This window comes from Denticeps clupeoides, chromosome 13, assembly GCF_900700375.1.
Source record: "Denticeps clupeoides chromosome 13, fDenClu1.1, whole genome shotgun sequence".
In the NCBI taxonomy this organism is placed as follows: Eukaryota; Metazoa; Chordata; class Actinopteri; order Clupeiformes; family Denticipitidae; genus Denticeps; species Denticeps clupeoides.
In genome coordinates, this window is record NC_041719.1 from 15,878,118 (window position 1) to 15,905,033 (window position 26,916).

The window sequence follows — 26,916 nt, forward strand, 5'->3', positions numbered from 1 at the left end:
AGGCTCAGTTGATGGCTGTGATATTACAGACCCGAGAAACCTACACGAGAGCCTATTCTGGGCCAGGAATATTCACACGTGGTTCATGAGGAGGTAGCTCCTGTTTCCTGTGATGTCAGCGATGGGTCTAATGCATGCCAAAGGAGATCTATCAACTAATGTTATTAATGCGAGCATTTAGACAGAAAGTAAGTAACAGAGAAAGTGAAGTGATTGTCATTGTGAAACACTGCAGCACAGCACACGGTGACACAACGGAATGTGTCCTCTGCTTTTAACCAGCACCCTTGGTGAGCAGTGGGCAGCCATGACAGGCGCCCGGGGAGCAGTGTGTGGGGACGGTGCTCAGTGGAACCTCAGTGACACCTTGGCAGATCAGGATTTGAAACGTCAAAGTTCTGGTTACAGGGGCCGCTTCCTTAACCACAAGATGGAGATGTGGGAGGGGTGCGGAAATGTTTCAGTAATCCATCGGCGTAATCGGGCGTCTGCATACATTGCGAAGTGTCACGGACGTTATAGAGGCACAGAGTGCAGGGATTCAGTACATGACAAAGGCCCCCAGCGGGTACACAAAGTGCATGATGCTGATTCCTCCGAACCACAGTAGGCCTGATGCTCACCTTTAACCCAAAAAAAATAAGGCTTCACACCAAGCGTCCATCCACCTCTGCCCACTTCTACAATATTGCTGCTGGACTCAAAGACAAGGCTGGCAACGCGAGTTTTGGGAATTACAAAAAAAAAGAAATATTTATCAAATCTGACCCAATGTCAAACAAATATATGGGGAATATATTGATAATAGAACTACACAGACTCGCATTACAAAATTCATGGTAATAATAGTGTCATTTTACCAAGAGAGCACGGCGCTCCAGCCCCTGTCGAGCGGGAGGGTATCTCTTACAGCCACAAAAAGGAAGCGCTCATGCCTATTTCAGAACATTTCATTGCAGAGCTAAAATAATCGTTCACGACTTAAACCACTAAGGAGGCTTTCAAGGTAATGATAACCCACTTTCCGAGAGGTTAAACAGTGTCACAGGAAGTGACTTTTTGTGATTAAAGAAGTGTAATTAAATACATGGGAGCACTCCCACAGAGGGAAGGTGGTCAGGGACTCTCAGTCCTAACCACACTGCAAAGTTATGACACCCAGTGCACTGTGCAACAGGACAAATATATACATATATGTTAGGTTAGGCCATCTTTATTGTCCCCGAGGGGTCAATTTGTGGTACAGCTAGCTGCAAACGTAACCAAAAACAAAAGAAAAACAACATGCAACACACTCATGGGCAGTCAAGTAAGAAGACTGGAAGGATGTAGGTTCGAATCCTGAGGCGCCACTCGCTGCTTGGTAAGATGTTGGTTAAAAACAGAGGACACATTTTTTTATGTGCACCGTGTGCTGTGCTTGCTGGTGGCGTCTCTCCATCCTATAGATGCCTGATTGGATAGAGATATGGGGATGCGGTGTTCCTCAAAACATTTGCAGCATGGCACTGGGTGTTTTACTGCCGTCACAGAGTCCCCCGGAAACCAAGGTGCACATTTTGCATTGGTGGTATCTGTCAAGGTGAATGTATATTGAATGCAGGACTAGGCAGGTTTCTCATCAGGTTCTGGCATAAAAAAATCCAAATAATTTGTTATTAACCTTTAGTTTATCCATTTGCCATTTACAGTGGGACATTTGTAATGACATTCAGGACGGTAAAGGACAACACATGTAAGTATGTCTCAACCAGGGAACCGAATATGTTTGCATGAAGTTTGCAGAGAGGGTGCCCAACTACCGTTCCCAATCGTGGCATCTGCTCCTGATTTCAACAGCTCATTTTCCTGAACAAATTTACAACTAATTCCCTTAGCATGAACACAACTATTAAAGTTTCAGGTTTCGAAATCCAATGCCATGGTGAGCCGGAGTCTATCTTACATGAGTCTAATCAAAATCACCAAATAACCAAGCATGAGGGTCCCTGAACTGAGCACACAGACAAAATCTTCATGGACAGAGAGGGGAGCATGATAAACCAAGCATCAGTTCGGAAACGGTTGGTTCCAGATTTGAAGGAAAATACGATCAGGTCGTCTTATTGTACCATTCTGCACAACAAAGAGTAAATTAAACAAATCTCACATATACATGTCAGATATGACTCAAATTGGGTGATTTAGAAATGTCAGGGAACAATTGTTTGGACATCAAATGGGACAAAATTCAAGACAATGTTGATGTCTCTAGTTGCTGGAAACATCTGTTTCTGGAAAATCTGCATTTTTGTAAAGAGGATGTTTATCCACAATAATAAATATGTCTCATAAATAAATAAATAAATAAATAAATAAGTCTCTTAAAAAGATTCGGTCATTATTAGAAAAACCTTTTCAATTATTATAGCAGAGCTGAAAACAGTTTTACTGATTAAGGAAGCAATTTTCACACTGGTACACTATCTAGTAAATCAGCAGATGTGGGTTCGACTACATCGCTAATTTAAAATGTATTTTTCTTTTTTTCTACTCAAACCAAATTCAAATACGTTTTTCTAAATGACTTTTGAACAGTAGTGTTTGTTAATACTGAACAACAAAACCTGGCATTTCTGATTCCAATACCCAGTGTAGAGGACTTTTACTTTAAAACGCACCTGTAGCCTTCACTTGTTGTCTGGGTGTCACCGTTCTTGTCTTCAGTCTCCCTCAGGCAGCCTTTAGGCTGTGGCTGATGCTCATCCACATACGGGAACTGTAGGAGTATAACAGGCATACATTAGTGAGCAATGTAAACAGTACATCAACGAAGCACGAGGCAAAATCACGCAATGTCAACTTTACACTCAGTGGGAACGATGTTTAAGAAGCACCGGGAGCTTAAAAAAAGAAATAAATTCAAGTCACACTAAAGTGTTGTCAGGGGGGACACGTTTCTCTAACTGCGTGTGAAGGATGAGGCCCGGTGCCCATAAATCACGTCTCCTCCACACTGCATGTGGAAGGGGGCGCAGCTACCCGAACCCGGGCCTGGCTAATCAATCCTCTGGTGCAATTAGCAGTGCCTGGTCTGAAGAGTCTTCACTGCTTCATAAATTCACGCGCCATCTTGGCTTTTCTTTAGTGGCTTAACACCTCATGATGCAAGAATTGCACTCCCTTAATTCTAGCAATGTATTTACTTTTTCTGGACATTTGATTAGCGAGACCCACGTTGCAATTGTGTCCTTGTCATGACGGCTGGTATTCATTAAAAAGGGCTACATTCAAACCACGGAGGATCGCGGTATCACCACGAAGGCGGGCTGCTCTCAAAGGCTCGACTCAACTTTTAACTTCAGCGTGAGCAGAGCTGTCAAAACGTGTCCTTTCTTTTTTTTTTTTTTTACAGAGGTTTTAAAGACAGCCCGGGTTTAACGTTGCCTGAGTTTAAACATTTGTAGGAATGATATAGAGATATTCGGTTTGATGATTGAGCGCTCATGGAGCCTTGATGTTATTGATTTGAAATTCATATCAAAGTGAAAGTCTGAATATCTTTTCTGCGGGGATAATGATGAATATTTCAGCACATTAGCCGTTTCTCTCCCTTTCCAGAAACGAACAATGTCTAAGGCCTAGACATGTTTGCACTGAGATGCAGGCGAGATGCAGTGAGATCAAATGCAGGATAGTCTTTCACGACAGGTTCTGAACAAGCACCTCTTCTCCCGTCGTGATCGGAAAAGGCTCCACAGAGCGAAACCGCAAAACTACGCAAAAAAATGCGTGTCAACTCGAACATGGAAGCACTAACACTGTACCAAACGTGGTTTTCGTGTTACCCGCGGACCCGTCTTTATTACGCATGTACTATAGTATTACAATACTGACTATCTTCAAATGTCATTGTGCCTTCTGCACATTGGTTATTAACGCTTCGTTACTTTCCAGTTACTAACGCATCAACATGAACAATTACGAACTGTGTCCTACAGCAGCTGAGACAGCCATGCCAGTGGCAGAGCTTCATTCTGAATAAAATGACCATTAAATGTCAACTTCCGTATTGTTGTATTAACAGTGACCTGTGACCTGTGACCTCTGTCAATAAGCGGCAGTACGCGCGTCGTCGGGCGCGAGTGGTGTTTTTGACGGGAGCAGCGGAGCATCCTTCACTGCGAGGTCAGAGAACAACTCGCCGCTACGAACCGCGACAAAAGTTGACGCGCCGCCCGGACGCGGGACGCCGACTTCCACTTCCGCGTTCCCGCAACAACACGGCCGTCAGGCGCCGGCGTGAAAAACCAGGACGCCGAGACGCCAGTCGCGCGATCGGCGATCGAATTAAACGTTTCCACGGAGGGGAGGGGGGGATAAAACGCCGCGATATTAAAAAAAAAAAAGCCCCGTTTCCGGAACGAGCCCACGCCCTCCATTCTCACGCCGAGCGGCGTCCACCTCAACCAGGAACCGACAGCGGCCGCCGCGTAAACCAGTCCGCTCGCCCGGTTCCCCCCCGCTCCGCGGCCCTGCGAGCCGGTGAGCTCCGGGGCGGCGAGCCGCCGGCGCTCCGCCGCGTCCGCTTCGCTTACCTCGCTTTCTAAGAACCGGGCGAGAGGGGGAGTTTCGAATCCCACATAAAGTGAAACTTCTTTTCCCCCAAAATCTGGGAAGAGTAACAGGCAGTGACGTCACGGCGCGGAATTCCAGCCGACAGTTGCCCCCGTCCAGAAATTTGCCCATGTAAGGCAGTATTTGTTCAGCTGCGATCTCCCTTCCTCATAAAGACACGGCGCGGGGAATTCGACTTTTAAACGACCGTCCACGTCCATTTGTGACAACAGCAAATCCCAGTAATAACGGGTCGGTGCGGAGTGGGAATTCATTTGGACCGGATCTGAGCCCACTTTGGCCCAGTAGGATCGGGGAGCGGACGGAAATCTCGCGTATTGTGCATCACGAGTGTCACAAGTTTGTTTGAATGTAATCAGTGAGCAAAATAATGCTGAATATGATCGATTTTCCACTGAAACATGACAGGTCGTGTGACTATGTGCCACGGAGAACATGCGTGCTTTGTCTCTAAATGCGAAATGTGCATTATTAATGAAATATGGGGAAATCCTACACAATTTCAAAAGGTCTGCGACCGTGCAAAATTTAATAAAAAACAATTTATGTGAAGTGATACACAGCAGCACAGCACACGGTGAAATGTGTCCTTTGCATTTAACCCATCACCCTGAGTGAGCAGTGGGCAGCCAGGACAGGCGCCCGGGGAGCAGTGTGTGGGGACGGTGCTTTGCTCAGTGGCACCTTGGCGAATTGGGATACGACTCGGCAACCTTCTGATTACGGGGCCGCTTCCTTCCACTGCCCCACAGATGCCACGTGAGCATATTTTGCTCTGGATGACTTCAGTTGCATGTCACACTGTGAGAAACTTTTTACCATCACTAAAGTCACTCCTCTCACAGGTTTTTTTTTTACACTAACTTCTATTCCTATGACACATCTGGGGTAAATAAATACCACAAGGCCCTTCCGGAGCACTATCGGCCCTCTTAATTTAATCTGAATTCACCTCCTGACATTTTATGCGAGCAGAGAACAGTGATAATTCCCGGCAGCTCGCGGCTTTACTGCACGCTGACGTTTGCAATGCAAAGCAGCCTGTTTGCATGGGCCACAGTCAATGCAAAGATCATAACTGCACTCTGATTTAAGTCAGAACCGCTCAGAAGCTGCACGCCATTTCTGACTCTACATAAGGTAACAGTTAGAGGCAGCTAAATACCTATCACCACGCTCAGGTCCTTTTTGGGGTTTTTTCTATTCTTTTTTTTTTTTGCACACTTAACCGTTCCGCCAAATGTTTTTTTTCCTCCAGTGTTGTAATTTCAGCCTTGTGATGTGTTAACCAGATAAGGGTTTGGAATGGTCCTTGGGTGCTAAGCAGGGTTCAAGTGCAGACGGCAAAAGTCATAAATTTGCCGGAAAATTCGAAAGGGCCCTCAGATAGTGCCGTATAAATAGAATGATCCACCCCAAAGTACAAACTGCAATTGAATTGTGAAGGCAGCTTATTAAGGAGGAGGCTTGAATGAGTTACGGCCCTGTCGCCAGTTGTGACCAAAACTGTGTTCAGACTATTATACACAGAGGCTATAAAAAGTTGTCAAATCACCATGAACGTTTTACTGTGTTACCAACATAATGTATTTAGCTGAGATTCTTGCCACTCATCAACAAGTTCCCCATTAAAAATGACACACTATACACTATAATTATGAATGCATTATTACTATATGGACACTGTGTAACCCCAGCAGGGTAAAGATGCCCTTGACCTTACTAACCTTCAAACTTACAAAAGCTTTATTGCAACATGTTAACAGTCATGAATCTTTGTCATGACCCAGTTTGAAACGTTCGTTTCCCCTAGTCCTTGTTGTTGGCCAGATATTTCTTTTTAAAATGCACTGTAAAAAATGTAGACCTTTTTATTGCTCACTACATCTGTCGCCACGATAATAACTCCAGGACAAACACGGCGCTTGTGGATTTCATAATCTCCACCAATAACCATTTCTATTTTTGGAGGGCAGGGGGATTTCGACGGTGGACACAGCATCCGGGAGAAATTAAATCCCGCTGGCCAGAGCTGGACGGCTGCAGGAGATTCTCTGGCAATAACACGCCCGTGTACTAAAGTCAACTTCTCTGATCACTCTTGTATTTCTGAAAGATTAGTAAGCCGCACTGCACTTTAGTGAAATGCCAAAAGGGTCGGCTTCGGCGCCAACTGTCGCTCCAGTAATACTTACAGTGACTGCTACAGTTGTAATATTACGTCAACAAAGTCTCATGAGCCGTTCTGAGGCCCAAATCTGTGATGAAAGTTGCATCTTAAACGGAAGGTGCTCACAATCTTTGTTTACCCCTTTTTCGAGGATGACGATGTGTATGAAGGGGGTATTATCGTTGTATTTTTTCTTTTTTACTGCTGGCACTGTCTGTGTTGCCTGACTTCAGAGGTTGTCTACAACTGATTAACTCAAGCTTCCAGCAAATTGTGACCAATTTTGCATAACATGCATGCATGAAAAAAGCCGAAAGAACATAACTTCAAGATGATGCATGGAGATAAATCAGACAATTGCCTCTCCCAGACTTGAGGCCGCTGCTGATTCCTCTTGTATTCAGGTTCCAGGGCACACTGGAAAGGTAATCTCATTTGTACTGTGTGACAGCTTATTTGCAACTTTGCTTACTGGCAGTTTTTCTAATGGGGCATCAAAAGCCACTTCATTTCCTCCCCCTCCATTAAAGCCGATTTTCAAAGAAACCCTGAAACCAATCTGGAGACAATTATCACCGGGGCATTAACCATCCCGCCACTCCATCTATCAATCAAGTGGCAATGAAGTTGTACGGTTCAGAGTGAATTAGCAGCTTTTTGAGGTATGCTTAGATGCACACACCACTGATTTGAGAGTAGTTACTTGTACTGGTGCCACACCTCTCCACTTTATGAATCATGCTTCTGTATGCAAAATGGCAAAAGGAGCGAGCCATGAAGCCACATTCGAAGCCCAACATGGGACAGTCGCTTGAAACGCTTTTCAAATCAGCACGTGACACGCGGCAAGGTTTCTAGAATCGGATATCCTGTTGCACATTTTGTAACAAGCGTAGCTGCTCTCTGCTCGCCGCACCACTTCCTTTAGTGTCTATGATAAGACTTGAGCCGTGGGGAGCGAGGACAGGCGACCGTTGCTGCTGACGCCAGACAGACAGACAGACAGACTGCAGACGGGCCTTCAGTTGGGATACGTTCCTCGAGATAACAGGCTTTCTCGGGGTGGGACCGTTCAGGTGCTCATGAATGTTTCACGATGTCAAAAAGGGAAGATGTTTTTCAGGAAACATTAAGGACGACACGGTCCACCATAATGCACCTTCCACTAAATAATGTAGCCATGTCACAACAGTGCAGCCATATCAGTGAAAAGGTCGCATGCCCGCTCATCTAAGTCAAATCTAAAACATTAATCGCTGAAAAAAAAAGTGGGGAAAAGGAAGTTATATTTTTCCTTATGATGCATTTATTGATTTTGTGAAGTTCTCTATTGAGTTTACAACATTAGCCACTGAACACAGAAAGAAATCTTTAAAATCTCAACTGAGAAGATAAGTTAGTGTTGAATCTACGCTACTTTGTCAACACGGGCATCAAAGGCCCGAAAGAAGGTAGAAGGCACACAGACTGAGCACAAAAACCATGTCCTACAGCAACTAATCCAACAATCCCACATCTAGATCCAGTCCTGTGATAAATGCTAATGAATTCTAATTTTGAGTGTTTAAGTATGCAAATATTCATTAGGATGGCAAAAAGCAGACAATCTGCACCCGCGGCCATGGTTTGTGAATTTGAGCACAAAACAGAGCAGATAAGTGCGCACATGCTTTGTAGACTCAGGTTTCTTGTGCTTGTTTGCTATTGTTGCACTTTATTTTTGGAAAAAAAGCACAGCTCCGAACCCTTTTTGACATTCTACACAGTCAATCCATTTACAGCTTCATGGTCATCTCTTTTCTTTTTTTGATGGTCCTAATTTCTCAACAGCCCAGGTGACTGGGCTGGGCTCCAAAGCATTACCAATCTTCACTTTACAACAATCTTGCTGGAGAAAGATCAGGTGCATTTTTTTTACAGTAATGCATTTTACGTGTATTGTTTTGGGCTGTCAAAATGAACACATTAGTTGCTGTGAATGATTTCTAGATATTCAATGTGCTAAAGTGAAATAACACAACCAACGCAGCTTATTTACTTAACGTGGATGTGGAATTCATTGTAGACAATCCCCACAGAAAGATGGAGAGGTTTAGGGACGATTCCAAAGGTGCATATTTTGCATGCAACTTTACATTATTTTACGAACACAGATTCAAACACGGGAGCAACGCACTCGAATTGTGGATGTGCCTGGATGTGTCTTTTTGCAGAGAGTTGAAAGCAGGTGTGACCAGACAGAAATACGTACAGTACCATGTGACACGAAAAATAAAGTTGTCCTACTGAACTATTGAGAAAAAAAGTCCTTTTATTTCTATCTATTCCGTATTTTTGTCTTCAGGGCGCTTTACTAAAAATAAAATGATCATCTCGCTCCCTGAGACTTTTCCCAACACTTGTCTCACAGTTTCCCTCACTCTTGTTCTAGTATATGTAGTATACATTGTGGGGAGCTTTAGTCATTGCAATTCATCATAATTAATTCATTACAAAACGTGTAGTTAACTGGTTCAAAATGTCAACATACAGGAAGTGCTGAATAGCAGTTAATATGTAGGGTGATCCCTTAACAAGCACTCCTGTTACACACACACACGCACACACACACACACACCCTGCCATCATTGTAAAATGCAATGTGTGGAAATCCTAATGCATGCACAGACAACATCAAACATCCCAGAGCGATTATGCTTAATTTAGGGAGCAGTAATTTATCAGCGGTCTGCTCAGCATATAAAGAATAGGTCTGACAGTCATATCCATATCGGCAATTCATATAAGTGAATAAGTAAATAATTGGTCATTAGGTGGTGCAGAAGACATACTTTGTTTGCTCGATTGTGACGCTGCTGAGAGGTGGCCCGTGTGCTAAGTCCTTCAAATACCTTATAAAACGGGGATAATCACGCAGCATCCAACGTGCAGAGAGCAGACTGCGGCTGAGCGGGCCCATTGAGGGACTCTGAGATGCTTCTTAGAAAAATCAATCGGGCAGCGGTTCCACTTGGCCCCGCGTGTGATCCGGCTGAGAGGCTTTTGGCGCGAGCTCTGCTGATGGCGGCAGCTCTTAGGATACGCAGTGAAAATCGACCTGAAGGTGCACCCACCGATCCGTCTGCCACCCAGGCACTCGGGCCGCATGGAGGTCAGCTCGCGGAATTTTTGGGAAAAGGCTGTGTGTTCGACTGAGGTTTTCGGGCCTGTCTTAGACACACCGACCGTGATTTGATTTTAGAGGACCCATTTGGGGAGTGGGGGTGGCAGGTTGCTGCCAGATCATCAAAGCTCACGCTACGGAGACATCTTTAGAATCGCTCCAGTGCCAGTGTTTCAGTGATTTATATCATTGTTCAGGGATATTTGATGAGCTGCGAGGAAAATGAAAAGACGTTGCGTCAGCATCGCAACAGCATTTGTTTGTGCACAGTCTTTCCAGAACAGTGCAAATTTGCAGGGTGACTGGAAACAGAATAGAGATGCAAAGACTAGGAGGCGACCTGACACATGAAGGTGCAAAGACGCAGACATTTCTCACGGTGAACTGTGCACCCGAGCCGAGTCCGACCAGTCACTCCAGCTAAGAGAGGGGGGAACATTGTGTCATGCTGAACAGCAAAAATATGTGACAGGCAAGGAAATGTGCTCTTTTTATGCCAGCCTTTTTATGTGTCCGAAATCTTGGATTCTCTACTGAGAGTTAGCTGTCGTTCAGACTGTTCCAAGAAAAAAGAATGTCTCAACTTGTAAACACAAGAAGAATATTGCACTGAATCACCTCAGCTGAACCTTTAGTTTAGTAAAAGAAAAATATCTATATTTCACAACAGACAGTACAACCATAAAAAAGTGTTTTATTGCCCTGGAGACAAAAAACCCCAAAAACATTTGGCACAGGCTGATACAAAAGGAATTTTTTTTGGCAAGAACTGAATAGCATTGTTGAGTAAAAATTAAATCGTCACTTTCATCTTCAGGCATGCAAACTGACATATAAGATCAAAACAGTGTGTAGCAGAACGTAACCATCGATTTCAATTATGTCATTACTGAAATTTATAGATTATGAAAAAAATTGACAAAAAATATGGGAAAAATATTTATAAACCTGACATCTCTGTACCTCAACTCATTTATCAGTACATCAGTGTGATGAACAGGCCTAAATAACAGCTACAGTTTCATCCCAGAAGAAAGGTCCTTTGAGATAAGAAAAAGTTCACAGAGCTAAAATAATCGCATGTCCGCATTCTTTTAAAAATTCGATTCCCTTGCATTTATCTGGCGTGGGGGGAAAAGAGATGCCTTTGCCCGACAAGCTTCATACATTTTTACTGGATTCACTTAAATTGAATTAATCAAGTAAGGACAAATCTGAGATTGAGACTGGGATCTAGCTTTGTGACTTTTGTTCCTTTAGAAGTAAAGCAAATTTCAGAGAAGCGACATTCAAAACCAAATCAGTGACGTGAAAAAAAATGATCCGGCTGATGCAGGTACGAGTGGAGAAACTACACCAGTTCAAACTATTTGATTATCCTTCAGAAAAAAGGAAAACACTGTTTGATGTTTGGTTTGCATGTCAGAAAAAGCATTTGATCGTACTTGAGGTTGAGGTTTTGAATTATGGAATCTATTCTGACAATGTTCATCAGGTTGTGCATCCTAGATTGGCCTGAGCAGTGAGGACATGTTTATGATCAAAACCCGAGAGCGAAATATTCCGGATCCATCCCATGTAACTCTCCTCCCCTAGTTCTAAATGCCAGCCGATGCAAAAATGTAAGATCAGGCTCTAGTGACCTTTATTGGAGCCGATAGCGGCTTTCACGGATGTCAGCGAGCGCCACGCTGATGCGAAACAATGGCCGGCCTGGTTCACTGCGGTGAGCTCGATTACAGAGCCGTGCGATAGCAGGTCAAAGTGAAATTACCTTTGTCACTACAAAGATGCATTATCTTTCACTGACACAATGATTAACCAGTGATGCTAAAAAGGTCATCTCCAGACTCAAAAGCTCTCCGTCTCTCCAGGAAACTGCATCGTCGTGGTGGGGTGGCTGCGCTAGTTTTGTGTGTATATATGGAAAGGCCTCAACCTTCAGTATCCACTCAGGCTTTCTCATTTGTAATGAGCCCTCTAGCGTCTCCGAAAGACAGACGGAGAGACAGACAAGTAATTTTTTTTCCGTTTTCAGAAAACAAGATATTTCACATCCTCTACTGAAAAGCACAACAGGCAAAAGCAAACCCTTTTACCAGATAATTGCCTGATGGGGCTTGGAATCACTTAATTCCTGCAGCCGAACCATTACTGCTTAGGCAATGCAATATCTTGATTTGCGACACCAGTTAGTGCTCTGTTCAGTACAATCCTCTCTCGCTCGCACTTGTTTGCCAGGAGATTTCACAACAAGGCTCGCCTAACAGGCCACGGGAGCTGCAGAAGCCGAGCGCACAGAGCGTCCGTGGAGGCAGTCAAGGTCTGATGTGCAAAGTCTGAGCCCAACATTTCGTTGCTTGGCGTGCGTCACATCGCGGGGAGGTGCCTCAGTCCAACATATTTCACAACCACCTGAAGATACGCACAAACGCATGCAATGAAATATGTTCATTGAGGCAGAGGAGGGGTGAGGATTTTCTTGTCTGGTTTGTAAGTGCACAGGGAATGGCAGGGAATGATTAACGCATGCATGTGTGCACAGAACTGCACTGGTTTATTTGGGAACATTGTACAAGGCTTTTGGCCACTTACTCTCTATGTCCTTTTGGATATTTCACCGCTTACAATGCCAGACAGAAAAGAAAAATAAAACAGAGGATGACATCCACTGATGCATATTCAGCTGGACCAGTGGAAATGCAAAAACCCCCTCCCCGTGATTAAGGTCAACCACGCTCTCAGTCAAAAAACGACACCACTCACAAGTGCATACGTGGCAGAGAGCACACGGTCCAACTGAGAGGAAAAATAAACACGGTTACCCTTTGACCGCCATAAGACCATAAGTCATGTGTGTTCTAAGCATGCAGAGCCTTTATCTGGCTGCAGTATATGATGTGTGACCTATAGGCAAAAAGGCACAGACCAAGTGCACAGATAAAGACGTCTAATTATGGTGTCTTTTGGGATCAAAGATGGCATTTCTGTTTATCGAGTATTGAAGTCTTGACCGGGTATCACAACCAGGAGTAAAAAGTCAGTGTGTGCAGTGGTGAGCGCTGCGGTCTTTCACCAAAATGACATGGGTTTGAATCTTGTCCTGAATCCCTAACCTCAGTTGTGTATGCCCAGACTACCTCGCAACTGCACTTTACTTAAATACTAAAAAATGCACAAAAACTGAAATTCATCTTTCTTCCAATGATGTCTTCTATTGTACATCTAACAATCACAGTATAATTATCATGTGCAGTATCAGTCACCCAGGTTTACATCTCCCTTTTATATAGCACTGGAGTGTTGTGTTTTCTTTACTTTACTTTACTTGGCAGACGCTTTTATCCAAAGTGACTGACAAGGAGATAACACCAGCAATTCCCATTCGGTTTCCATAAATTGTGAGTTACAAAACTAACCCTGATAAGGCCTAACTTGTCTAGAAGACATTTACATTTACAGCATTTATCAGAGTCTAGAAGAAGAACATGCTAGGGAGTTGTTAAGTGTGTGTATGTATTAGACTATATTGAAATACTTTTTAAACAAGTGAGTTTTCAAATGTGTCTTTAAGGTGGTGGTGGTCTCGGTTAGTCGAATGGAGCAGGGCAAGTCGTTCCACCAGCCAGGGCCAACAAAGGAGAATAGATTCAATTGGGATTGGAGACCCCCTGAAGACAGAATTTTTAGTTTCATTTCGTTTGCAGATCTGGGAGGGAGTGTGTGTGTGTGTGTGTGTGTGTGTGTGTGTACATCTTGCGAATGAACCTGCAGGATCTGGAGTTCGCTGCAACATGATGGTTCAGGCTTTTTGCAGATGTCATAGGTGTTAGCAGTAGCAAGCCAATTTGAATTGGGAAGTTTTGCTGAGGGGAGTTGTTACATGAAAAGATCAGAATCTCAGTTTTGGATAAGTTTAATTGGAGGTGTCCCTCAGACATCCATGCCGATATGTCCAAGAGACAGGACGCAATTTTTCATTGTTCTGGCTTTTTATTTTAATTGATTTGCATAGAAATGTTCTTGTTATTGTTCAAAATCAGCAAGCACTATGAGCAGTACTCAACATTCTGAGGTGTACATTCCATCCTTACACTAAAATGTCACTTTTGCACTTGCTCATATTGTTGCTTGTTTGCACATTTTGTCCTGTTGACAGGGTTGGGCCATAATGAGCAGAGGTGAAAAGTAACAAATTTCATTTATTCACATTACTGTAATTAAGTACTTTTATTGAGTAATTTGCAAAGGTGAAAAGTAACAAATTACATTTACTCAGATTACTGTAACTGAGTAGTTTTTGTGAGTAATTTGGAATTTACATTTACATTTACAGCATTTATCAGACACCTTTATCCAGAGCGACTTACAATCAGTAGTTACAGGGACAGTCCCCCCCTGGAGCAACTTAGGGTTAAATGTCTTGCTCAGGGACACAATGAAGTGGGATTTGAACCTGGGTCTTCAGGTTCATAGGCGAGTGTGTTACACACTAGGCTACAACCACCCATTTTTGTAATTTTGTAAGTTGTTTTTGAAATAGGTAGTTTTACTGTTAGTCAGTATTTTACTTCGCCACATTGGAAAAAAAAAACAACACAGGGGGAACAAAATCCGCTTGAAATAAAAGGATATCGTGCAGTGCGTGTGCGGCATATTTCTCAGGATGGAGCGCCTCACTATACAAATCCACTGGGTCCTAGAGCCGGCAACACACCATCCAATCAAAATAAAGAAAAGGCCTACACAACAGCCAATCAGAAACCAGCAGTACTGTATCTGGGCAGAACGCAACGCAACAACCAGTGAAAAGGCGTCCGGGAATTCTTCACGTTATTGTGCTACCTGTGACAAAATCTTGATGCTCTGAGCGTCACTTCAAGCACAGAGTAAGTCATCTTATGTTTTAATGTAATAACAAATTTACATTTAGTTTGACACAAACAATGATAACTTGACTGCTGTTAGAGAATGTTGCCCAGATAATTTTTCAATGCTGAGGGTCTGTATCCTAAACCTTTACAGCCTGCAGCCTGAAAGCATGTGGTAGTATAGTAGCCTATACAGCGCATTCGTTTTTCCACATTTTGTTGTGGCTTTATTCCAAAATGCATTAGATGCACCTTTCCCCTCCTTCATTTTAACACACAACACCCCATAATGACAAGGTTTTAAAAAGTGTACTTGAAACTTATTAAAAATAAAACAACTGAGAAACCACATGTACATAAGTATTTCACAGCCTTTGCTGTGAATCCATCCATCGGATTCTCGGTCACCTCCCTGAAGGCCCTTTCTCCCTCATCAGTTTAGGTGGCTGACCCGCTCTAGGAAGTGTCCTGGTGGTTTTGAACTGTGCTCATTGGGACCTTCAAAGCAGCAGAAATTTCACTCTAACCTTCTGCATATTTGTGCCTAGAGATAATCCTGTTTTGGAGGTCTACGGACATTTCCTGCTTGGTTTGTGCTCTGACACGAACTGTCAACTGTGGAACCTTATATAGACAAATCATGTCCAATCAACTGATTTATCCATGGGCGGACTCCGGTTAGAGGCAGTGGTGGCCTAGCGGTTAAGGAAGCGGAACTGTAATTGGAAGGCTGCCAGTTCAAATCAAGAACCGCCAAGGTGCCACTGAGCAAAGCACTGTCCCCACACACGGGCGGCTGTCATGGCTGCCCACTGCTCACTAAAGTGATACGTTAAATGCAGAGGACACATTTCGTTGTGTGCACCGTGTGCTGTGTTTGCTGTGCTTCACAATGACAATAATTTCTCTTTCACTATGAATTAAGGTGCAGAAACATCACAAGGATGATCAGGGCAAATGGAATGCAGCTTTTTGAGTTTCATAGCAAAAACTGTGAACACTTAGCAAGAGCATCACTGTCGTATTGGCTTTGTAAAACTTGACTGTTGACTTTTACCAGGCCTGTATACTGTATGCTGTTTCAGCAGCAGGAAACTCTGTTCTCAAAGCTTTTGTGCATTGTTTTGAAATGCAGCTCAAAAGAATTGCATTGCATATTAGATATATGGACTTTGAGGAAACAAAAAAATTATCCACTTCCCCCCACTCTGTCATCCTCGCTGTTGGCGGAAGGGAAAGATACAGCATGCAGACAGTCCAGCTCCAAAATCCAAACATATCGGCAAGGTTTTGTACACAATATTAAAATAGAACAAAATTTGTAATCATGCATATGTAATTAAGTAACTAATTTAATTACAACCTTTCCTACAGTAACATATTGGATTACAACAACATTTTATTTGTGATTAAAGTATGTAACTCATTACCAAATAAATTAACTCATTAACTCATTCCCTTTTTTTTTACCAGAGGTGGAAAAAGTAGTGAAAAAATGTAATTGAGTAAAAGTATATTTACTTTGTTTAAATTCTACTCCAGTAAAAGTAACATTTTTATTCAACCTTTAGGGGGTATAATGTTCAGACTGCCCAATAAAACATTTTTAAGCACAGTTGGCCACAAAAGTACCAAATTCTGAATTGGTATGGTCCAGCTCAAACACCACAATGAAAAAGAGAAAATAAAGCCAAACTCAAACTATCCAAACCTGTGAAAATGTTCAACAATTCCTTATTAACAAACTCTGCTTTTTGTTCAACCTATAGCAAATATAAATATATCAGTTGTTTTTACTGACAAATGAGCACACGGACTGCTGATATACGAAATGAAAAAAAGCGTCCATCCCCACAGAATACTACAGCATAACTCTGGAAAGCTCTTGTTCAGTTTGAGCAATGTATTGTATGGGATACACAGGTAAAAGTACACCGATTTGCACCGAGTTGCTGTCTGAAGTAAAAGATTTGTTGAAACTTTCTAATATGAAGGAAATTTGAACAAGCGAATTTGACAAGAATTTGCATCTGACTATTGCCAGCTATTTGTGTTTTCCATTTGATGCCAGCATTGATGTGCATTGTTTGTACTGTGTTATCACTATTCCAATCGGGTTGCTCTGCTGTTGAGAATGAGATTATCACACTGCAAAATGACACTGAAATGAAATCCAAAGCAACAACTGGCATGAATGGAGAGTTCTGGAACCTACTGCTGAACCAAAGCACAGATCCAGAACAACAGATTAGCATTTTCCATTATGAAGTAAAGAGATGTCAGAAAAAGAAATTAAAGAAACACACTTCCAATAAATATTAAATTATTGGCATATACCGTGGTCAAAAATACATTTAGTTGAACTTTGACCTTTTGCATGCTGTGATCCATTGTTCTACCACCAATAGAGACAGAGAATTGAAGCGGCTCTGAAACCAAGATTTTATTATAGCAGTGATTATAGAGATTATATTCAACCCTATCATCTGACTGCCACACCACAAGGAAGGCAATATGCAGGAAATAGATGCAGGCCTGTATGCTACAGACCTGCCAGGTGTGTTTTGACAGTGAATGGGTGCTGGGACGGAAGTGAGATGGGTATTGAATATTTATATTAAATATTTCATTATTGATGTGATGAGGACAAGATGGAATGTAAATGCTGGTCATGTGACAATAACTACAACAAAATTGTTGATGAATAAAAACTAGACTAAATAGGGTTTACAAGATATAAACTATATTAATGTGTCTCTTCATTTTCGTTGATGAAAATGAGACAAGACATTATTTCCAGACACACAGATGACATCACTTCCGCAATACACAATCGCAGCATAAATTAGACTTCAGGATACTCCTGATGGGATAAAATGATGAAGTGATCTAAGGATTTCATCAAAATAAAGTGGAAAAGAAAACAGTATGTGTGATCACAAAATTTAGAACATATCAGATCATCTTTCGTGTCTGGAATGGAATGCATTTTTGACTTTATAAGGTAACAATAATTGAATAATATTAAGATAACCTGGTTTTAATTATATGAAATGGCTTTGACTAAAAGAAACACTAGCTGTTGAATGTAATATTCTATGTTACTATATGCGGCACTGTCTTTATACATCTAAAAGCCGCTAATGACAGTAAAGCAACCCTGAACCTTGAAATATAAAAAGCTATAGGAACTTGCCACCAGATCAGCTCCTTCAAGTACTCATTTCTCTTTAGGGTCAATTTTCTAGCAACATTGGAACACTGGATGGAAGTAAACTGCGTCAAACATCATTTAAGCACTGCACTGAATGTCAGATTTTTTCTCCCGCAGTACTGCCTGCTGCAATCATGGCCCATTCATCATTGTTCATGTCCATTTCCATGTTTGCAAGGTATTAGTATATTCAGTCTTAGTTAGCATATAAGCATTTAAAAATTGGCTGGTTTCCTATAGCATGTGTTTGGCCAATCAACGTAAACCTACCTCGCTTTGTAGAGACGGAACAGCGTAAACACCTCCCGTGTGTAGAGTATTTCCCTGCAGCTCTGTCATTGGATTGGGCAGGGTGAATCAATGGAACGAGAAATTACTAGAATGCAACGTTGGCTTTATACGTGGCCACACGGTGGTGTGGTGGATAGCGATGTGGCCTCACACCCCCAAGGTTGTGAGTTTAAGTCCTGGCTTGGACCGTGTGTGTGCGGAGTTTGCATGCTCTCCCCAGGTTTGTACAGGTTCCCTCAAGGTTCTCTGGTTTCCTCTTGCCATCTAAATGCATTTTTCACTAGGTGAACTGGTGATTCGGAATTCAAAGTCAAAGTCCACTTTATTGTCATCTCACTATTTACAAGTACACAGAGAGACGAGATTGCGATTGTCCATTGGTGTGAGTGTGTGAGTGAATGGTGTGTATGTGTGCCCTGTGATTAGTTAGTTAGTGAGTTAGTATCTTCTACATAATAATAATAATAAGTTGGTAATAGGGCTTTCTTCAGTTCCATGTGGAGCCATATTTTCTAAAAGTAAATTATTTTCAGTAAATTCATTAAATTCTTTTCGTATTTTCCACGTAAATTCTGTCTAAGCGTTTAAGCTATTAACACTCGCAAGGGTTCCAATGAAAGACTTATCCACCTTTCGGTCTCCGGCAACTGCTGCTGGCAGTTATTGATGTGAGAAAACTGGACTGTTGCATGCTACAGACGTGAAACGGAGCTGCGTCTACCATCAGCTTGATCTCTGCTGAAGATGTGGAGGCTGTAGTAGATCAGCGGAGTGAGAACAATCACACACTTCATTGTGGATTTCAAAACTCTGCAGGTCCTTGCTTTCCGATAGTGGCCATTGTAACCGGGGTAACAACAATTGGACAGAACCAATGCTCCTGGACAATTGGACAGAACCAATGCTCCAATGCTCCACCAGTGGTGGTGTCTGAGCCTACTGGACCCACTGTAAACCTGTGAAATGTTCTCCGGTTTTCTTCCTGCTGTCCAAAGGCATTTGTACATTTGGTGGATTAACACCTTTAAATTGGTCATAAGTGTGAGTGTGTTAGTGGCTGGTGTGCGACGCCCCAGCAGTGGCACCGCTGACCTGGGATGAGCTCCGCCACCTTTCCTTCACTGTCGGCAGACTGGGACACAAAACAAAGGGATATTCCTCCTGCATTACTGAGTGATCTTTTAGTGCCATACGAGTCATCTAATACACTTCATTCTCGAAGAAAATTACTACAAGATGGTCGCAGCGTTGTCCTAGAAAGCTCCACAGCAATAGAATAATAATCTTTGTTCAATCTGGCCAACAGATGAACTAACGGCACAGTTCCATCTGTCATATTTCTCATTATTAATAGACCTCATCCCTGTATTTAGCCCTCCTGGACTAGGGGTCTGGGTGCTGAATTCTGATTAAGCTGATTTGAAACCAGGATGCCTAGCCAGTTTTTAACACAAACATACTACATACACAATAGACTAAATTCTTTGGCTATTTATCCAGTAGGATCAAATATTGCACTCCTGAATTTCATTTGGACTAAAATGTTGATTGTGCCGGGTAATTAAACACATTTTGCCCATCCTGCCATCCTTTATTGATTGACTGCAGCCCGGCCAAAGCATAGTGGGGATGTTTTTGGCCATTTTCTCTGAAAAAAAAAAGCCAAACCTCCCCACACAGACGACACCGGCCGCGGCGCTACCTTCTGCCAGTCACCGGCATTACGTTTGACCTTTTACCCTTTTGAACCACAGTCCCTCCCGAAGTCCATATGGATCGCGTAGAAGCGATCCCTCAACAGATTAACCCTGACATGGCTGTAGGTGATGGCAGAAGGGGGGGCTCGGCCAGATGTGTCTCCTGGGGTTGGGTTGTGTTGTTCACACTTGACCTAGAATTAAATCGGTCCACTTAACAATCAAGACCAACCCGCAAATCTAAAAACAGCACAGCATTTGGGCTTGATGCCAGATATCGCCAGCCCAAGCCGCGCACTTCCAAGTCTGAATTATGAAAACGTAAAATTGTGCATCCAGGCCGGTTACACCATATTGCCTGATGCGCCAGGAGTGTTGCCGCTTTAAGAGGCTCCCCTCCGTTTTGGTCTTTAAACATTAACGGTGTCGCTCTGTGTGTGCAGCCGAGAGGAAAACTCCTTTCTCCGCCTGCATGAAGCGGGCTCCATGACACTCGGCTGCGGTGGGACGATGACCTGCAAGAGGCTGCGCGGAACACGCGCGCTTATGTGGTCAAAAGCATGCAAAAAGTGTGGAAAAAATGTAACAACATAGAGGGTGTTGTACATCCCGGGAAAATATAATGGACAATCAAAGAAACAAAGGAAGATATAGAAGAAATATATCACCATCAACAAAACGTTTTAATGGAAAAAAATCAAATAAACGATTGCAAAAACCTCCAATAATTCCCAAAAGGACGGAATCTGAGGAACCAGAGCGACGGTGCACATGGTCAGCCGCGATCCCTGGCGCTATTGTCCGGCTTGACAGCGACAGCTGGTGTGACGTAACGCCAGCGGCCCTGCTAGACAAGTTGTAAAGAGCAATATCCAGCTGTGTGGCCCGAGATCAGCTTAGGTAGATTAAAGCTGGAGGACACGGACATGTTTGTTGTATAAAACTCTGTTGGTAAAACAATGTGTCATTGCTGCACATGAACGACCGTAATCTGGCAGATGGCCTAAAGTCCAGGAGCCGCTCCGTATTAAAGGCGGCGGTGGCCTGGGGTTTAGCGTTTATGTGACTCAATGAGATTTCAGAGTCACCCTCATTTGAACATATTATAGAGCGAGAGACGGGGGGGGGGGGGGGGGGGGGGGGGGATAAAAAAAAAACTGGGATTATGGCAAAGGCGGCTTAACCTTTTCCCCCCCCCCCCAAAATGGAGAATGGTCGGACGTTTTAAACATTCATGGAAAGTGGACGGGGCGAGCGCAGCAATCAATGAACGCTGGTGCACAGGCGACTGACCTATCAGCTTAGAGTACCACCGATGCCCTGTGGACCGCTACGCTAGCGTAGAGCGCTCCTCAGTCGAGTCGGCTCACTTCAGCCCCCCGCGCTCCAGCGAGCTGCTCCGCGCCGTCCTGCAGGCTGGCACAGCGTCGCCACCCCAGGGTTCTCACCAGGGCCGCCGACAGAGGAGGGGACCCTGCGCCCCATTAACCTTCAGCGCTCCGCCACGACGAGCATCCGATGCCCACGCGCCTTCTCGCTCCGCGCCAGACTCAGCCATCCCGCCACCGCCGTCTGCCATCCAGCTCTTCCCGGACGGCTGAGCTCCACATATCTCCCGTCTCCGGCTTGCTCTGCTCCCCCAAGGCGGCAGCTCTAATTGAGCTCTGTGACTGATATCTATAAAAATTTTAAAGAAGAGACAGAAAGAAGAAAGAAGACAAAATAACGACTGCCTGTTATCCGCCTTCTTCCAGACCGGCATCAGAAGCGTTTCGGCGTTTGACCCAGACGCTCTCCACTTCACACCAGAACTTGCACCATGCCGCACTCCTTCCAGCAGAAGCACGGTGAGAACATCCTCTTTTCATCTTCCTCCGGAGAGACTTGGCAGTTTTGTAGGGTATCGGTCTCAGTGGTATTCCACTTCCCATTCACGCTGAGGTTACAACTATCATCTCAAGTGGGAAAGAGGGAAAAACAAACTGATTCATTCACGTTAAAATATTGCATGCACAGTAAAATATTAGCTCAAGATCTTGTACGGAAATTGTCCAATTTCTGCATTTCTTTAAGAGTCGCACGCACCTTGTGTCGTGCCACCACGGGGGAGACCTCAGTGACGTTGACAGTGACTAACAAAGTGCCAACTTTTGTTTGATGTGTCATAACTAATAATCCTGTTGGCTATCACTGGACTGTCTGTGACAGAAGGCTGATATTGACCCGGCCGGGATTTAGCGCCAAGTTACCTCCTGCATGACACAAACTTATCCATTTACTGCTCTGATTATGTGTGAGTCTTGACGTGAAACTGAAAAGAACCGTCCCGCTTCCTGTACGCTGCGTTTGCAAAGGAAAGTGTGTCCGTGTGCTGTCTGTCCAGTCTTGCATCAGATCAGGTTAGATCAGGTGTAACAGGCTTCTCTCCTCCGGGGAATTACTGCCGCAACCTTGGCAGAAACTGTTCGGCGGGAAAAGCTGCTTTGACCCGGTCTTATGTAACGGAGCGGTATTCGACAACCTCCCAGTCCTCGCCTGACGTTCACCGCGCCGTACAGGCATCTTAGCAGGTCTGCCTGTGTGGCTCTGTGGAATCTGGGGCGGTAAGCGGAGTGCAAAATCTGGGGACGACTTTTGCCCTGAAACGGACCCGTGCCGGCATGCCAATGCACAATGCAGCAACGCTGCATGCCACAGCACAAGCACAAACGGTAGAGAAAGAATGAAGTCGTGACAATGATGATAATAATCACCATGGGGCAGAGGGCTGTTTCAAAAACACTACTTGGTGAGAAGAAGAATGAAAGTTATGCGGCCCGTTTGGTCTAGCCAAGGTCGGTCACAGGTACGTGCGAACAAGGTGGGGGTGGTGGAGGAAGCAGTTGGAAAATATGTGCTGCATGTTTCAACTCATAAAAAGGCTTCCCGCAGGAGAATGAGCACAGCGCAACATTTAAACTTCCCTTTTTTTTTTCTATTTTGTCCCAGGTAAATAAATGTACTTAATACCAGGGTGAAATTACACCTGGAGTACAAATACTGAAAATGCTGGTCCGTAACATCATCGGTTCACTTGTATATGATCCCCTGCAAAAAGCCAAAGGAACTGGGACAAAATACGAAATAACAACCGAGAAATAGCAACCACGCAGTGCGCACACCAAAAGGTTCCAGCCAGAATTAGGAAATTTTATTATAAGGATAATGAATGGATTTTGTCAATGGATGATGTGTGTACTCTAGACTCGGAATATCAATATTTTGCTCCTGGTGTGTGTGTGTGTGTGTGTGTGTGTGTGTGTGTGTGTGTGTGTGTGTGTGTGTGTGTGTGTGTGTGTGTATATATATATATATATATATATATATATATATATATTTATTTATTTATTTATTTTTTTTGCCATGTGGATTAGACCAGTTTGGAACATGTGGCTTTTTTTTTTTTATCTGGAGCATACTGATGGGATGATAAAAATCTCCGTGCACGGAACAATGTCCCTGTGCGACAGGGTTTGTGATGATTGGGTGAATGGACGGCGGCTTATAGCGCTGTGGCTGCCGCAGAGAATTCGGGCCACCGCTGGACCCAGCGAGGCAGCACTGACACGCACGCTGAGGACGTCTTCGCAGCCACATCCTCGCTGCCCTCTTGGGTCAGAGCCGCACCCACGTGGGGCCGACAAATGAGCTGGTTGTGTCACCGAGAGGTCAAGTGAGCGCCACGGCACAGATACGATTCGACACCCTCTCGCTTCTCTGGAGTGCAGCCTTGTTCGGCGTCTTTTTAGACTCCTCGCCCTCGCCGTTATCCGAGTGGTTGGCCATGCGGGCTGAAAACATTTGCCCACTCGTTCTTGCACCCATGGGTGAGCTGATTTCGGCTCTGGCTTTGTCGCAGCTCGAGGTTCACCGGCCTTCTCCGCAGCTCCATCGGCCCCCGGGCGCCGCGACTCACACGGCCGCGGCCGTGACGCTGACGAGACCCGATGTGTTTCCAGCAAACATTTACAGAGCTCAGAGATTAGCGAGGCTGGGACCCGCGCATGAGCCATACCTACAGCAGGACCATGCAGGATGCATATGCCCCTGCCATCTGTGGCCCCTCTGCATGCACATCAGCGCTCGTGAGCCAGTGTCAGCGAGGGCAGCAGGCCATATGCTCAGCGCAACTGGGGGCAATTTTATATCTTCTTTTAAAAGCAACAAAGCTTTATGTGGAAATTTCAAGATTTGAGAACGCTGCAAGAACAACATCCGATCACACACTGCTGGCAGGAGACTGTGAAGGACACAAAATGCAAAGTGGACAAACTCCAAAAAGGTTGCGAAAGTCCATCAAACATTGAAACTTCAGTACATCGGTAGTATTGTGTCAAATCAAATTTATTCACACGCTCACACACACACACACACACACACACACATAGAAGTTGGGGTTCTAGGCTGTAGTATATTGGTATGTGGTTGCATCATGTGTAAAAAAGTCGAAATATCCAGTGAAGGAAAGGTGATGGACAGAGACTTGCGGGTGTCAGCGCATGCATTGGCATTCAGGCCATGGCCTTTTTTTCTTTTGGTTATGGTATCCTTTAGAAAAGAATGGTGCTCTTCTCAAAGCCTGACAGGGACGGAGAATGCTGTTCGTGACAAATCTGCACACCTCTAAGGATCGTATCATATATGAAACAATTTCATATATGAAATTCACAATCAAATCGCTTTCACATAACAAATAAAAGATTCAGTAACAAATCTTTTTCCAATGAACAAAACAAGTTAAAAATATGTTAAGAAAAGACAGATTTGTAATAAGCAGCTGCAGTTTACAGCTTACAATGTGATTTATTTATTTCCAGTGAATTCTTAAAACATTAGACACCATTTGCATGATTGTCACAACAATGACTGTACCATACTTTGATCCCCAAATGTGTACATTTATATTTAGTATACATTGTGTAATGTATTATAATGCACACCATTTATAAGTATACTTGCATTATTTAAAAAAATATTATCACCAAAAATAACATGGGATTTAATTAATCATCAACATGAAAACAAAAATCACTTGTAATCGCATTCAATTACGTGTAATAAATTAAGCAAATCATTTCAATATACACATTTTCAAAATTCTGACTTTTTGTAGATGCTTATTTTACGGCATGTAAGTACAAAATACAAATGATTTGATACTCACAGATGCCCCTGGGAAATGTGCTCCTCACTAATGACAACGATTACAGCCTGTATACTTCTAAATTTCAATTCAGTATGCATCCCAAAAACCATATAGCCACAAATCCCTCCCCAAAATCCCATGTAAATAAATGTGTTATTAAAAATCCCGGAAAGTACTTGTTTATCTGCTTCTTGGGGCTGTGGAATTGGCGAGAGTGGGAGGGCATCCAAATTAAATCAGTTGTGAGAGTGGGTGATTTTAGGGGCTTGGTAGAACTGCTTTCATCCCAGCCAAAACCCAGATTCTGTTGCAATGGATTATACTGCATTTACCGCCTGCGACGAAGGGGTGGGAACCGAATAGCATGCATGTGACACCAGACCCTGCAATTGGTCTAATGTGGGGCTGTCTAGAGTTCCTGCCCTTCCAGATATTATAAAAAGTGCTCGGCAACCCAAAGACCCCTATTAGGTAGCATATTGACACAGAAATAAAGTGGTGTGATGTCAGCAGAAACAAGAGAAGCTGCCCACACCTAACTGGCAAAGCAAACATGAGAAAGGTTCATCAGGTATGTTTTTTTTTTTCTTTGTTTGAAACTTAACACCCAGTACACCCAAGCCGTGACACCCAGTTTCGGAGGGAACTCCGCTCACACCGTAGAAACACGAATTGGCTCGGGATTCGGGATGACCCATGCAAGCGCTGCAAAGCTAACCTTTCCCCAACATCTCCATCTCCAGTCGGCACGCTACTGCATTTGCACAGTTGTTAAGGGAGACCTACTAAGGGTCCCAGCACAGTACACAGTGACACGGGGCAGTGGTGGCCTAGCGGTTAAGGAAGCGGCCCCGTAATCAGAAGGTTGTCGGTTCGAATCCCCAACCCCCAAGGTGCCACTGAGGTGCCACTGAGCAAAAGCACCGTCCCCACACACTGCTGGAAGGGCACCTGTCATGGCTGCCCACTGCACACTAAGGGTGATGTGTTAAAGGCAGAGGACAAATTTCACATTTTCACTGCACCGTGTGCTGTGCTGCTATGTATCACAAGTGACAAATCACTTCACTTTCAATGAAATGTGTCCTCTCCTTTTAACCAGTGTGAAGAACAGCTCCGCATCAAAACTGAGTCCCCAGGGGAAACCTGCTTCACTTAACTGAGGGGGGCAAGGCATTTAACCGGTTATGTTATGATCCCGCGGCACTATATTCCGACAAACAGTGAAAATCATAGTGAACACGTGACAGTTCACCGGGACAACGCGCTGTACCCCGTTTCCAGCATTATTTAAGCACAGCAATTATGGTAACAGACAAACACACATTCTTATATCCTATAGTTAATGGTGTATTTTTTTTTTTACTTTATTTTAATACATGGTCTAAGTCCTGTTTGAATTTAAACCACACAAAAGACAGCTTGCTCTGAAAGCTCCCTATTCCCAAGACTGTCAGGCCTCTCCGTGACATTGGGTCATTCGTGTAGGTGCAGCTACTAGGTGGTTAAACGGTTTAAACCTGCATACGGTGAGTGTATAATGTATAATGAATGTAAAGTTATAGGAGGATTTGAGTCAAAATGAAATCATGTGGATTTTCATTGACTTCTGGTGATCATTCATTAATTGCTAAGTGGGACATTGTTGCTTGATTAGTTAAAGTGCTGTTCCCTCCTCTGAGACTGACAATTGGGGGCAGATGCGTTG

At 43.7% G+C, this 26,916-nt stretch overlaps 1 protein-coding gene across 4 annotated transcripts in view; it reads right to left on the reverse strand.

The window, feature by feature from the left end:
• lpp (LIM domain containing preferred translocation partner in lipoma) overlaps positions 1-26,916 on the reverse strand; it is a 174,573-nt gene that overhangs the window by 137,611 nt on the left and 10,046 nt on the right. Inside the window, exons 1-2 of one of the 4 annotated variants that reach the window (XM_029001838.1) lie at positions 4,578-4,827; positions 2,661-2,758 (exon numbers count right to left, since the gene is read on the reverse strand). The gene's annotated coding sequence lies outside the window, so the exon portion shown is untranslated. The other 3 variants (XM_029001840.1, XM_029001841.1, XM_029001839.1) reach the window with 3 other exon arrangements.